The sequence below is a fragment of the Canis lupus genome, chromosome 2 (assembly GCF_048164855.1).
Source record: "Canis lupus baileyi chromosome 2, mCanLup2.hap1, whole genome shotgun sequence".
NCBI lineage: Eukaryota > Metazoa > Chordata > Mammalia > Carnivora > Canidae > Canis > Canis lupus.
The window spans coordinates 39,594,126-39,605,577 of NC_132839.1; positions in this window are offsets into that span (position 1 = coordinate 39,594,126).

Below are 11,452 nucleotides of genomic sequence, written 5' to 3' on the forward strand. Positions count from 1 at the left end.
ACACAGAGGCAGAGACACAGGCAGAGGGAGAAGCAGGCTCCATGCAGGGAGCCGAACGTGGGACTCAATTCCGGGTCTCCAGCATCATACCCTGGGCTGAAGGCAGCGCTAAACCGCTGAGCGACCCGGGCTGCCCCCCAGTGGAGTTTTTAACTCATAGACTTGTCCACACTGAGCCTCCAGCAATTCATCAATTACAGTTTACATTTTCCACCCTGGCGCTGGTTCCTACAGTGGTTTCTGCCTGTGGATTTCTGCTCTGGTAAGCTGTGGTTCTCAGTATCTGCCTTTCTGGGCCTCCAATTTTGGGAAACCAGAGTTATCTCACTTTTCTGATGTCTATAAAAAGAGTTATTAACTTTTTAGTTTCTTTAGCTTTTCACTTGTTGTGAGGATGGAGTGGTGAATTATAAGCTCTTGGGATGCCTGGGTGGCTCAATAGTTGAGCATCTGCCTTCAGCTCAGGGTGTGATCCTGAAATCCAGGATCAAGTCCCACATCAGTCTTCCTGCGAGGAGCCTGCTTCTCCCTCTGCCTATGTCTCTGCCTCTCTCTCTTTCTGTCTCTCATGAGTAAATAATCTTAAAAAAAAAAAAAAAAAAAAGAATTACCAGCTCCTTATGTGCCAGACCAGAAACTGGAAGTCTATGGTTTTCAATGACATTTTTAATTGCTGGATTATTCAGTTCTGAAATCACTCTTCCTCTGAACTGCTTTTATATGAGCTAACTAATATCCTTAATTTTTAAGCCAGTTTGATTTGAGCTTTTAGCTATTTGTAGCTGAAAGCATCCTACTAAAGTACAATTGACCATAAAAATGAAACAAACAAAAACTCTCAGAATTACATGAAGAAGTTCTAATTAGTTTCAAGTACAGAAAAAAAAAGAGTAAGTGTTCATAATTCATGTCAAGAATAACCCAAAGTATGTTATTGGGGAAAAAAGCTAACGGACACTTGTAGCTTTTTCAGATAAATTTTAAAATACTATATTTTATCTTGTTTAACTATTTTAACAAGTTAGTAGCGGTTGTATGATATTGTGAGATATTGGTTTAGGTCATAAGCTGTTTTGTTCACTATTCTATTTCAGTGCCTCATACAACACTTTGCATTTAGTTGGTGCTCAGTAAATTGTTGAACAAATTACTTTTGTTGGCTTAACCTCTTTAGAAAGCAGTTTAATAAAATATAAAATTGTGCCTTCTTAATCTTAATAAGTTTCCTTATAGCAGGTAGGGGCAACTGAATCGTGTCTTTGACCTACTTGAGCTTCAAATTAGTGTTGCAGGTGCACACCTTATTGCTGTAAATGAGGGTGATGACACTAATCTCAGAGTGTTAGGGTTGCTGAATTCAGATCAAATAAGGCCACTAGAAAAGACAAATACTTATAACCCATTCCACTTGACACTTGCTTGATGGCTATCAGACACCTCACTCTCTAGGGAATACATAAAGGCATCAAGTTTTTGTATTGTTTTTTCAAAGGCATTTCAAGATGCCTTTTTCCAGAAGTACTAAAACAATTACCATATATTTCTTGCTCTTCCATGTTGAAATTAAGAGAAAGCCAGCTGGATTAAAGATTCACAGTAACAGAAATTAAGGGACAAATTAGTTAACTAACGGCTCAGAAATAGTGGTCTGTGAAGAAGTACAAAGTGGTGACTGCCTTCATGTTGTTTTCACAATGGATATAAGATAAGACCTACTGGTTTTACCAAATTTAGATACTCATATATTTGAGTCTTCAAATTTTGCAAAAATTTGATCACCAAAATCTAAAGAAGCTTTGGTGGAGCTGGAGAGGAATTTTTTAAAAACACTTTATTTTAAAAAGTAATCTCTGCACCCAATGTGAGGGTCAAACCTACAACCCTAAACTGAAGAGTTTCTTGGTTCACTGACTGAGTCAGCTAGGCTGGAGAAGCATTTAAAGGACATGGCCAAATGGCTCTTTGGTGAAAAGACTAGACTTGAATTTCAAAGCCCAGTTCAAGTTTCCTTAAAGTTCCCATTGCTGTAATATTTTCTTAACCTGAAGTTAGTGTCGGAGGTGGGGATGGAGAAGGGGAGGAGGTGGAATCCGCAGGGTTTTACATTGTGCGTAAGACAATCCATACGAACCAGCAATTGCACTGCTGGGGATTTACCTCAAAGATACAGATGCAATGAAACGCCGGGACACCTGCACCCCGATGTTTATAGCAGCAATGTCCACAATAGCCAAACTGTGGAAGGAGCCTCGGTGTCCATAGAAAGATGAATGGATAAAGAAGATGTGGTTTATGTATACAATGGAATATTACTCAGCCATTAGAAATGACAAATAACCACCATTTGCTTCGACGTGGATGGAACTGGAGGGTATTATGCTGAGTGAAATAAGTCAGTCGGAGAAGGACAAACATTATATGTTCTCATTCATTTGGGGAATATAAAAAATAGTGACAGGGAATAAAGGGGAAAGGAGAAAAAATGAGTGGGAAATATCAGAAAGGGAGACAGAACATGAAAGACTCCTCACTCTGGGAAACAAACTAGGGGTGGTGGAAGGGGAGGTGGGTGGGGGGGTGTGGGTGACTGGGTGACGGGCACTGAGGGGGGCACTTGACAGGATGAGCACTGGGTGTTATTCTATATGTTGGCAAATTGGACACCAATAAAAAATAAATAAATAAAAAATAAATTTATTAAAAAAAGGACAATCCATCGGAATGCAGAGGTTTTTTTCCATTTCCATTTTTCTCTTATGTCATTGGAAATTTTCTTCTTTTATGTTCCATAATACCATAATAATGTTTACATACAGATATAATAATTATACCTATATAGAGAGGTACACTCAAGATGTTTTTACTGAAAATGTAACTAAGAAAGTCTAAAAACCATCAGACTTGCACCTCCCTTTGTCTGTTGAGGACAAAAGGGAAGGATGAAGGAATGGGGCTGGGAGTGGGGGTTGCCTGGAGTTAGCTCTCTTACCATTGGCCCCCTTAGTGTTGGCAAAGGAAGGAGACTATTAGAAGTGTGGAGATCCAGGCAGCTACATGCCACTGGGCAGATGAACCAACAAATGGAAGTCTTTCTCACTGAACTCAGGCAAGAACACTGTCCTGGAATCTGTTTCATCTTGCAGTGGCTTGCCAAGTCTTCTCCACTCTACTCAGTATAGGCGCTATGGTAGGTGAATGCTTAACTATCAGTTCCAGCTGTCAGAGCCTTCAGTCTGGGGACAGGGATAGCTTTTCCCTCCTCTGTCCCAAGGGTTTGTTTCACCTACCTTCTCTCTGAGCCTTCTCCCTGGGTGGATGATACCCACTTCATCCTAAAGATAATTTTTGTGGGTTCGTTCTCCATCGCTCAACTTACACTGAATGTTTTTAACTCACAACATCTCTATCAGATTGGGTTCTAACATTAACCGCCTTTTAGAAATGCAGAAATAGCTGAGGGTAAAAACACGCTTCTGCCTAATCTGAAACCAGGCTCCCTCCACTATTTCTGCCCCCAGGGAATAAACAACTAAATGTCTTAGGGGAATCTGTATCTGTTGAGAGGCCAGAATCTGGACTTGAATATGTCTAGATATTTCATCTAAATGTGTGGTTCCTTGCTCTGTTTACATGACAGTGGCATAGAGTGTATGTGGGCACTCAAGCAACAAGTGCATTCCTAGAAAAGAACAGGACCAGAGTGATGTCCTAATGAAAGAGAATATCTAGTCTTGAAAGTTATTCATGGAGTCCAGGGTAGGAGAATAAACTTTTTTTTTCTGTATCTCTACCAAAGTGTTTTCTGATTTCCTTTTCTCAGAGCTGTTGAATGAATAGAATTTTATGGGCTTGTATGTACCTTTTGGTCAAGAAACCATGTTCAGCTTGCAGCTACAGAAACAACAGGCTTCTGTGTCTCAGGGAAACTTACAAATGTGACACAGGTTCCCAATATCCACAAGGTGTGAGTGTGGATGCTGCGACCCTGCTGAGTTTAAAATAATAATAGGTGTTAGTTCTGAGCTTTTCACCAATTGAACAAGTATTTCATTTTGAAATGCTTATTGGATATAGAAAGCTACCACAGTTTTAATTCAACCTTTGTTGTTTAAAAGCCAAAATGTGTCTTCATTTTTATATCAAAAGAATTGGCTTTTGTAAGTGAGATAGGTTGCCATGTTTTTAATAAGAGAAGTGCCAAGAAGCTCCTTTTGAGAATGCAGAGTTAAGGAAAATAGGGTTGCCCTTTGCCAAGTACACAACTATAATTCACAAATAGTGGATGTGATTGGGAATCTTTTTTAGAAAACTAAGATATTGTTTTCAAATGTATAACTAAACAGTTATCCCCAAAATTCCTGTAAAGGTGATCAGAATAAAGACATAAGCTCAGAATGGAAAACAGGAATGCAAACATAATTTACTAACTAACTTTTAATTGTTTGCAGCAAAGCTATGGACATAACAAGGAAGACTGAGAACAGGAAAAGGGATAATCAATGAGCTGGAAGTTAGCAGAGCTTTTCTAATCACTATCCCAGAGCATACCTTCCCAGCTGTTTGCTGGGCCTTGTGTTTTGTTTATTGTTATTTTGGGGCATAAGATTAATTCTTTCAGAAAAAAAAGATTAATTCTTTCAGGTGTCATTCCATGTTTATAAGTCAAGGTCAGCATCCAAGGTCTACATGATGAATATACTTTTCATCCTAAGTTAATAATACAAAATTCTGACTCATATCATTTCTATTGGTTTGGTTAATGTAAGTCTACCCATATAAGACAGGTTCATTTGGGTTATGCTCAAATCAATCTTCTGATCTGGACAGGCTGGGAGACAGACCAAAGTAAATGTCACTTCTAAGCCTCTTGGCAGAGAGCTGGTCTTTTCAAAATCAGTATCCATTGTTGCCAGATATCCTGATACGATCTGCAGAAAAAGACAATGGAAAATGAATTTCAACATTTAACTTGTTTTTCACTTTTTAAAAAAGATTTTATTTATTTATTCATGAGAGACACACAGAGAGAGAGAGAGAGAGAGAGAGAGAGAGAGAGAGAGAGAGAGGCAGAGACACCGGCAGAGGGAGAAGCAGGTTCCATGAGGGAGCCCTATGTGGGACTCCACCCTGGGTCTCCAGGATCAGACCCCGGGCCGAAGGCAGCGCCAAACCACTGAGCCACCTGGGCTGCCCTGTTTTTGACTTTAAATTCATTTTATGTAACATTGCCTCATTTGAGGACAACACTGTACATATGTGTGTGTATGTGTGTGTTACAAAGAAACATATAATACAACAGAATTGAATAGATTTTAAAATTCACAATAAACGAAGGATGCCTGGGTGGCAGTCAGCTGAGTGTCTGCCTTTGTCTTAGGTTGTGATCTTGGGGTCCTGAGACTGAGCCCCATATTGGGCTCCACACTCAGGAGAGTCTTCTTATCCCTCTCCCTTTGCCCTTCCCTCCACTCGTGCAATCTCTCTCTCTCAAATAAATAAATAAAATCTTTAAGAAAATAAAAGTCACAGTAAATGGGAATTTAGAGTATAATAGTAAAATTGTGAAGTCATGCCCATCATGAGTCTCTGTTCAATTTCCAGATGTCAGCCACACATTTGTTTCTGATCTTCTTAGGAGTCAAACAACACAAGAAAACAAACAGCTGCAAATTGCATGAGTTCCAGAAGATAAAACCTCACCCATAATCTAAGACAATCAGATTTTCTACTAGTAATGATACCTGTGAGAAATTTTTCCTTAGGTTCTCATAAAGAAGACACTTTGGGCTTATGGAAAATGTTCTCAACAGTATCCCTGTGATAAATAAGGAGAAAATTTCAAAAGCAATTTCCCGTAATGTCTCTGTATGCAGACCAATGGAATAATGCCAGAAGACAGCCCGATAGAAAGCAATTAGATGAGGCACTAAGACTCCTCAATCCACATTAAATAAAATGAACTGAGGCCTTCAATCTTGTTGCTTATAAATCAAAAAATATCTGTACACTCATGTCACTACAGCATTACTCACAATAGCCAAGAGATGGAAACAATGCAAGTACCCATCAGTGGATGAAGGGATAAAGAAGATTATATCCATATATCTTCACAATGAAATATTATTCAGCCATGAGAAAAGAGGAACTCCTGCCACTTGTGACAACATGCATGGACCCTGAGGACATTATGCTAAGTGAAATAAATCAGAGAGAGAAATTCAAATACTGTGTTAATCTCTTATATGCAGAATATTAAAAAACTAAACCCAGATATAGTGGAATGGTGGATACCAGAGATTGGGGGCGGAGGGAGGTTATGGAGGAACCAAGGAAATGTTGGTCAAAGGACAAACTTGCAACTAGAAGATGAATAGGTTCTGGAGATCTAGTGCACAGCACAGTGATTATGGTGAACAATACTCTATTACATACTTCAAAGTTGCTAAGAGACTAGATCTTAAATGTTCTCACAACAGAAAACAAATGATAATTATGTGATGTGACAGAGATATTAACTAATGCTATGGCAGTAAACATATTGCAAATACAAGTGTATCACATCAACACATGGTACGTCTTAAACTTACCCAATTACATCTCAAAAAACAAAAAGTCCAGGAAAAAATTTTTACAATTTTGGGAGGAGTTAAGGTGGCAGAGGAGTAGGAGGACCCTATGCTTGCTTCATCCCTCAAACAGACAAATAAATGATAAATCATAAACAGATAATCCTTCTGAACAGCTAAGAAATTGATCTGAGGACTGAGAGAACAAACTGCACATCTAGAGGAAGAAAAATACTCACATCATGGAAGGTAGGAGCTGCAGAGTTACTTGAGGGAGGAAAAAATTGGAAAGCTGCAGAGGGGAGGGAGCTCTGATCATGCAGAGAGAGAGAGAGAGAGAGAGAGAGAGAGACTGAGAGTGAAAGCATCATGAAGGGGATTGCACAAGAAAAACTCTTCCTTAAAACCATTGACTAGGAAAATGAAAGAGGCTGACTGGAGCACAATCTGAAGCTTTAGAATTCTCACCATCACCAGCACCATGGCAGGTGTGCTTAATGGTGCTCTTGTGAGGAAGGAGTGTGGAGGCCAGGTAGCAGACAGCATGATCTAAGGACCCTCCTGGATTGCATGGAGAGAGATGGTCCTGTTTTGTGGAGTGCATTTGGGGGAGATGGCACTGCCTTTCGGTACAAAAGATCTGCCAAACACCAACATGCTGCCCCAGTCATTAGCATAGGAACAGAGACACCTGCTGAGGGCAGTAAACCGTGGTGCTGGGTTTTAGGTGCACTTTACCATAAACTCTAAACCACTGTGTGATTGTACCACTGCTTTTCTGAGACAAATTAACACTGGCTACAGCTTGGTGAGACCTTCCCCCAGAGAATCAGTGTGGGTCCATACTGCACCAGGTCCCTAAACTTTGGAGTTTTGAAACCCAGCCATATACCTGAGATAAAACACAGGAGAACTATGCTGCCTGACAGGCAGACAGCTTGGACATAGACAAGGTGTAGATAGGGATCTGATGGAAGTCAGGGACACAAGAGGGGAGAATGTTCATTCACCTGTGAGGGCTTTCTGGAGAGTGGCAGGCTCAAACTTCTCTGTCTGGGTGGAGAGAATGGGGTGACTCAACTCCCCCACCTTACTCCCTGCCATCAGTACTGACCAACTTCAGTGAGCAACATAGAAGTTGGAACCCCTAACACCAAGCCCCAACACCCTGCACCCTGCAGGTGCATCTCCACTAGGGCAAGTCCACCTGAGAATCAATGTAGCAGGCCCCTCCCCCAGAAGACTAACATAAACCTCTGCCACACGCCAAGGCTACTGATCATAGAGTGCTGCAAAGCTTCAGCTCTAGGGGAAATAGGATCTAGCTTCTTTTAACAAGCAGGCCAAAACACAACTAGTTAAAACTTGTTACACACTGAACAAAGTCCAAATACCCCCCACTGCAGGCAAGAAGAAACTCTGCAGAGCACTGACCTCCAAGGGAAAAACTGGCCAAAACACAATAGCATATTGCACACTCTGAAACACTTCCTGAAGCATCAGCCCCAAAGCAGTATAAGACCTCTTCTTAATATAGCCATTACTCTCAGGAGCAGGAATATAACAGGATTTCCTAACACACCACACACACACACACACACACACACACACACACACCCCGCGACCTAGACAAAATGACAAGACAAGGAATTCACCTCAAAAGAAAGAAGTCTCAACTAAAGATTTAATCAACAGAGATATAAATAAGATGCCTGGACAGAATTTAAAATAATAATCATAAGGATAGTAGCTGGGCTTGAGAAAAACTTAGAAGACACTAGAGAATCCCTTACTGCAAAGATAAAAGAACTAAAAACTAGTCAGGCCAAAGTAAAAAATACTATAACTGAAATGCAAAGCTGACTGGATGCAATGACAACTAGGATGAATGAAAAAGAAGAACAAATCAGTGATATAAAAGATAAAATTTTGAATAATTATAATGAGGCTGAAAAGAAAAGTATTGGATCACAAATGTAAACTTAGAGAACTCAGTGAGTACACTTTACTCCTTAAAGTGTAGTAATATTCATATCATAGGAGTCCCAGAAGAAGAAGATAGGAAAAAAAGGGCAGAAGATTTCTTTGAGCAAATTATAGCTGAAAAGTTCATAATCTGTGGAAGAAAACAGACATCAAAATCCAGAAAGCACAGAGAACTCCATCAAAATCAACAAAAGCTGGCCAACACCAAGACATACCATAGTCAAATTCACAAAATACACAGACAAGAATCCTGAAAGCAGCAAATGAAAAAAGTCCTTAACCTACAAGGGAAAAGACAAATCAGGTTTGCAGCAGATCTGTCCACAGGAACTCGGCAAGTCAGAATATATTCAACATGCTGAATGAGAAAAATATGTGGCCAAGAATGTTTTATCTAGCAAGGCTGTCTGTCATTCAGAATAGAAGGAGAGATAGAGTTTCCCAGACAAACAATAACTAAATGAGTTCCTGACCACTAAACCAGCCATTCAAGAAATATTAAAGGGGACTCTTTGAGTGAGAAAGAAAGACCAAAACCAACAAAGACTGGAAAGGAACAGAGAACATCACCAGAAACACCAAATTTGCTAGTACTAAATTCATATCAATCACTAATCACTCTGAATGTGAATGGACTAAGTGCTCAAATCAAAAGACACAGGTCTCAGAATGGATTAAAAAAATAAGACTCAAAAAAAATAAGACTCATTGATATGCTTCTTACAGGAGACTAATTTTTTACCCATAGGCACCTGCAGACTGAAAGTGAGGGAATAGAGAACAATCTAATCATGCTAATGGACATCAAAAGAAAGCCAGAGTAGCCATGCGCTCTTATCAGACAAACTAGATTTTAAATTAAAAACTATGAGAAGACATGAAAAAGGCACTATCTTATAATTAAGGGGTCTATTCTCAGGAAGATCTAACAATTGTAAATATTTATACCCCCAATATGGGAGCACTCAAATATGTAAATCAGTTAATAGCAAACATAAAGAAACTCATTGATAATAGTACAATAATAGTAGGGGATTTTAATACCCCACTCATAAAAATGGACAGATCATCTAAGCAGAAAACCAATAAGGAACACTGGGACCAGATGGACTTAGCAGATGTATTAAGAACATTTCATCCTAAAGCAGCAAAATACACATACTTTGCAGGTGTACATGGAACATTCTCTAGAATAGATCGCATACTGGGTCACAATTCAGCTGTCAGCAAGTACAAAAAGATTGAGATCATACCATGCACATTTTCAGACCACAATCCTATAAAATTTGAAGTCAACCTCAAGAAAAAGATTGGAAAGACTACAGATACATGGAAGTTAAAGAACATCCTACTAAAAAATGAATGGCTAACCAGGAAATTAGAGAAGAACTAAAAATACATGGAAGCAAATGAAAATGAAAACATGACAGTCCACAACATTTGAGATGCAGCAAAGGTGGTCTTATGAGGGAAGTACATAGCAATACAGGCCTACATCAAGAAGCAAGAAATGTTTCAAATATACAACCTAAATTTATATCTAAAGGAGCTAGAAAAGGAACAGCAAATAAAACCTAAAGCCAGCAAAAGGAGGGAAATAATAAATATTAGAGCAGAAATAAATGATGTATAAATAAAAAAAATAGTAGAACAGATCAACAAAACTAAGAGCTTGTCCTTTGAAAGACATAAATATAATATTAATAAAATTGATAAACCCATAGACAGACTAATCCAAAAGAAAAGAGAAAGGACCCAAATAAATAAAATCATGACTGAAAGAGGAGAGATAACAACCAACACTGAAGAAATACAATTTTTTTTTATGATAGTCGCATAGAGAGAGAGAGAGAGAGAGAGAGAGAGGCAGAGATACAGGCAGAGGGAGAAGCAGGCTCCATGCACCAGGAGCCCGACGTGAGATTTGATCCCAGGTCTCCAGGATCGCGCCCTGGGCCAAAGGCAGGCGCTAAACCACTGCGCCACCCAGGGATCCCAAGAAATACAATTATTAAGAGAATATCATGAGCAATTATATGCCAACGAAATGGGCAATCCAGAAGAAATGGATAAATTCCTAGAAACCTAAAAACTACCAAACCTGAAAGAGGAAAAGGTAGAAAAATTTGAACAGACTCATAACCAACAAATAAATTGAATAAGTAATAAAAAAAATCTCCCAACAAACAACAGTCCTGGACCAAATGGCTTCCCAGGGGAATTCTGCAAGACGTTTAAAGGAGAATCAGTACTTATTCTTCTCAAACTGTTGAAAGAAAGAAAGAAAGAAAGAAAGAAAGAAAGAAAGAAAGAAAGAAAGAAAGAAAGAAAGAAAGAGAGAGAGAGAGAGAGGGAGGGAGGGAGGGAGGGAGGGAGGGAGGGAGGGAGGGAGGAAGGAAGGAAGGAAGGAAGGAAGGAAGAAAGAAAGAAAGAAAGAAAAAAAGAAAGAAAGAAGAAAAAGAAAGAAAGAAAGAAAGAAAGAAAGAAAGAAAGAAAGAAAGAAAGAAAGAAAGAAAAAATAAATAAATAAATAAAAAGAAAGAAAGGAAAGGAAAACTTCTAAACTCATTCTATGAGGCCAGCATCACCTTGATCCCCAAACCAAAGACCCCACTGAAAAGGAGAACTACAGGCCAATATCCCTGATGAAAATGGAAGCAAAAGTTCTCACCAAGATACTAGCAAATCGATTCCAACAGGACATTAAAAGAATTATTCACCACGACCAAGTGGGATTTATTCCTGGGCTGCAAGGGTGGTTCAATATTTGCAAATCAATCAATGTGATACACCACATTAATAAAAGAAAGAATGAGAACTATGTGATCCTCTCGATAGATACAGAAAAAGCATTTGACAAAATACAGCATCCATTCTTGATAAAAACCATCAATAAAGTA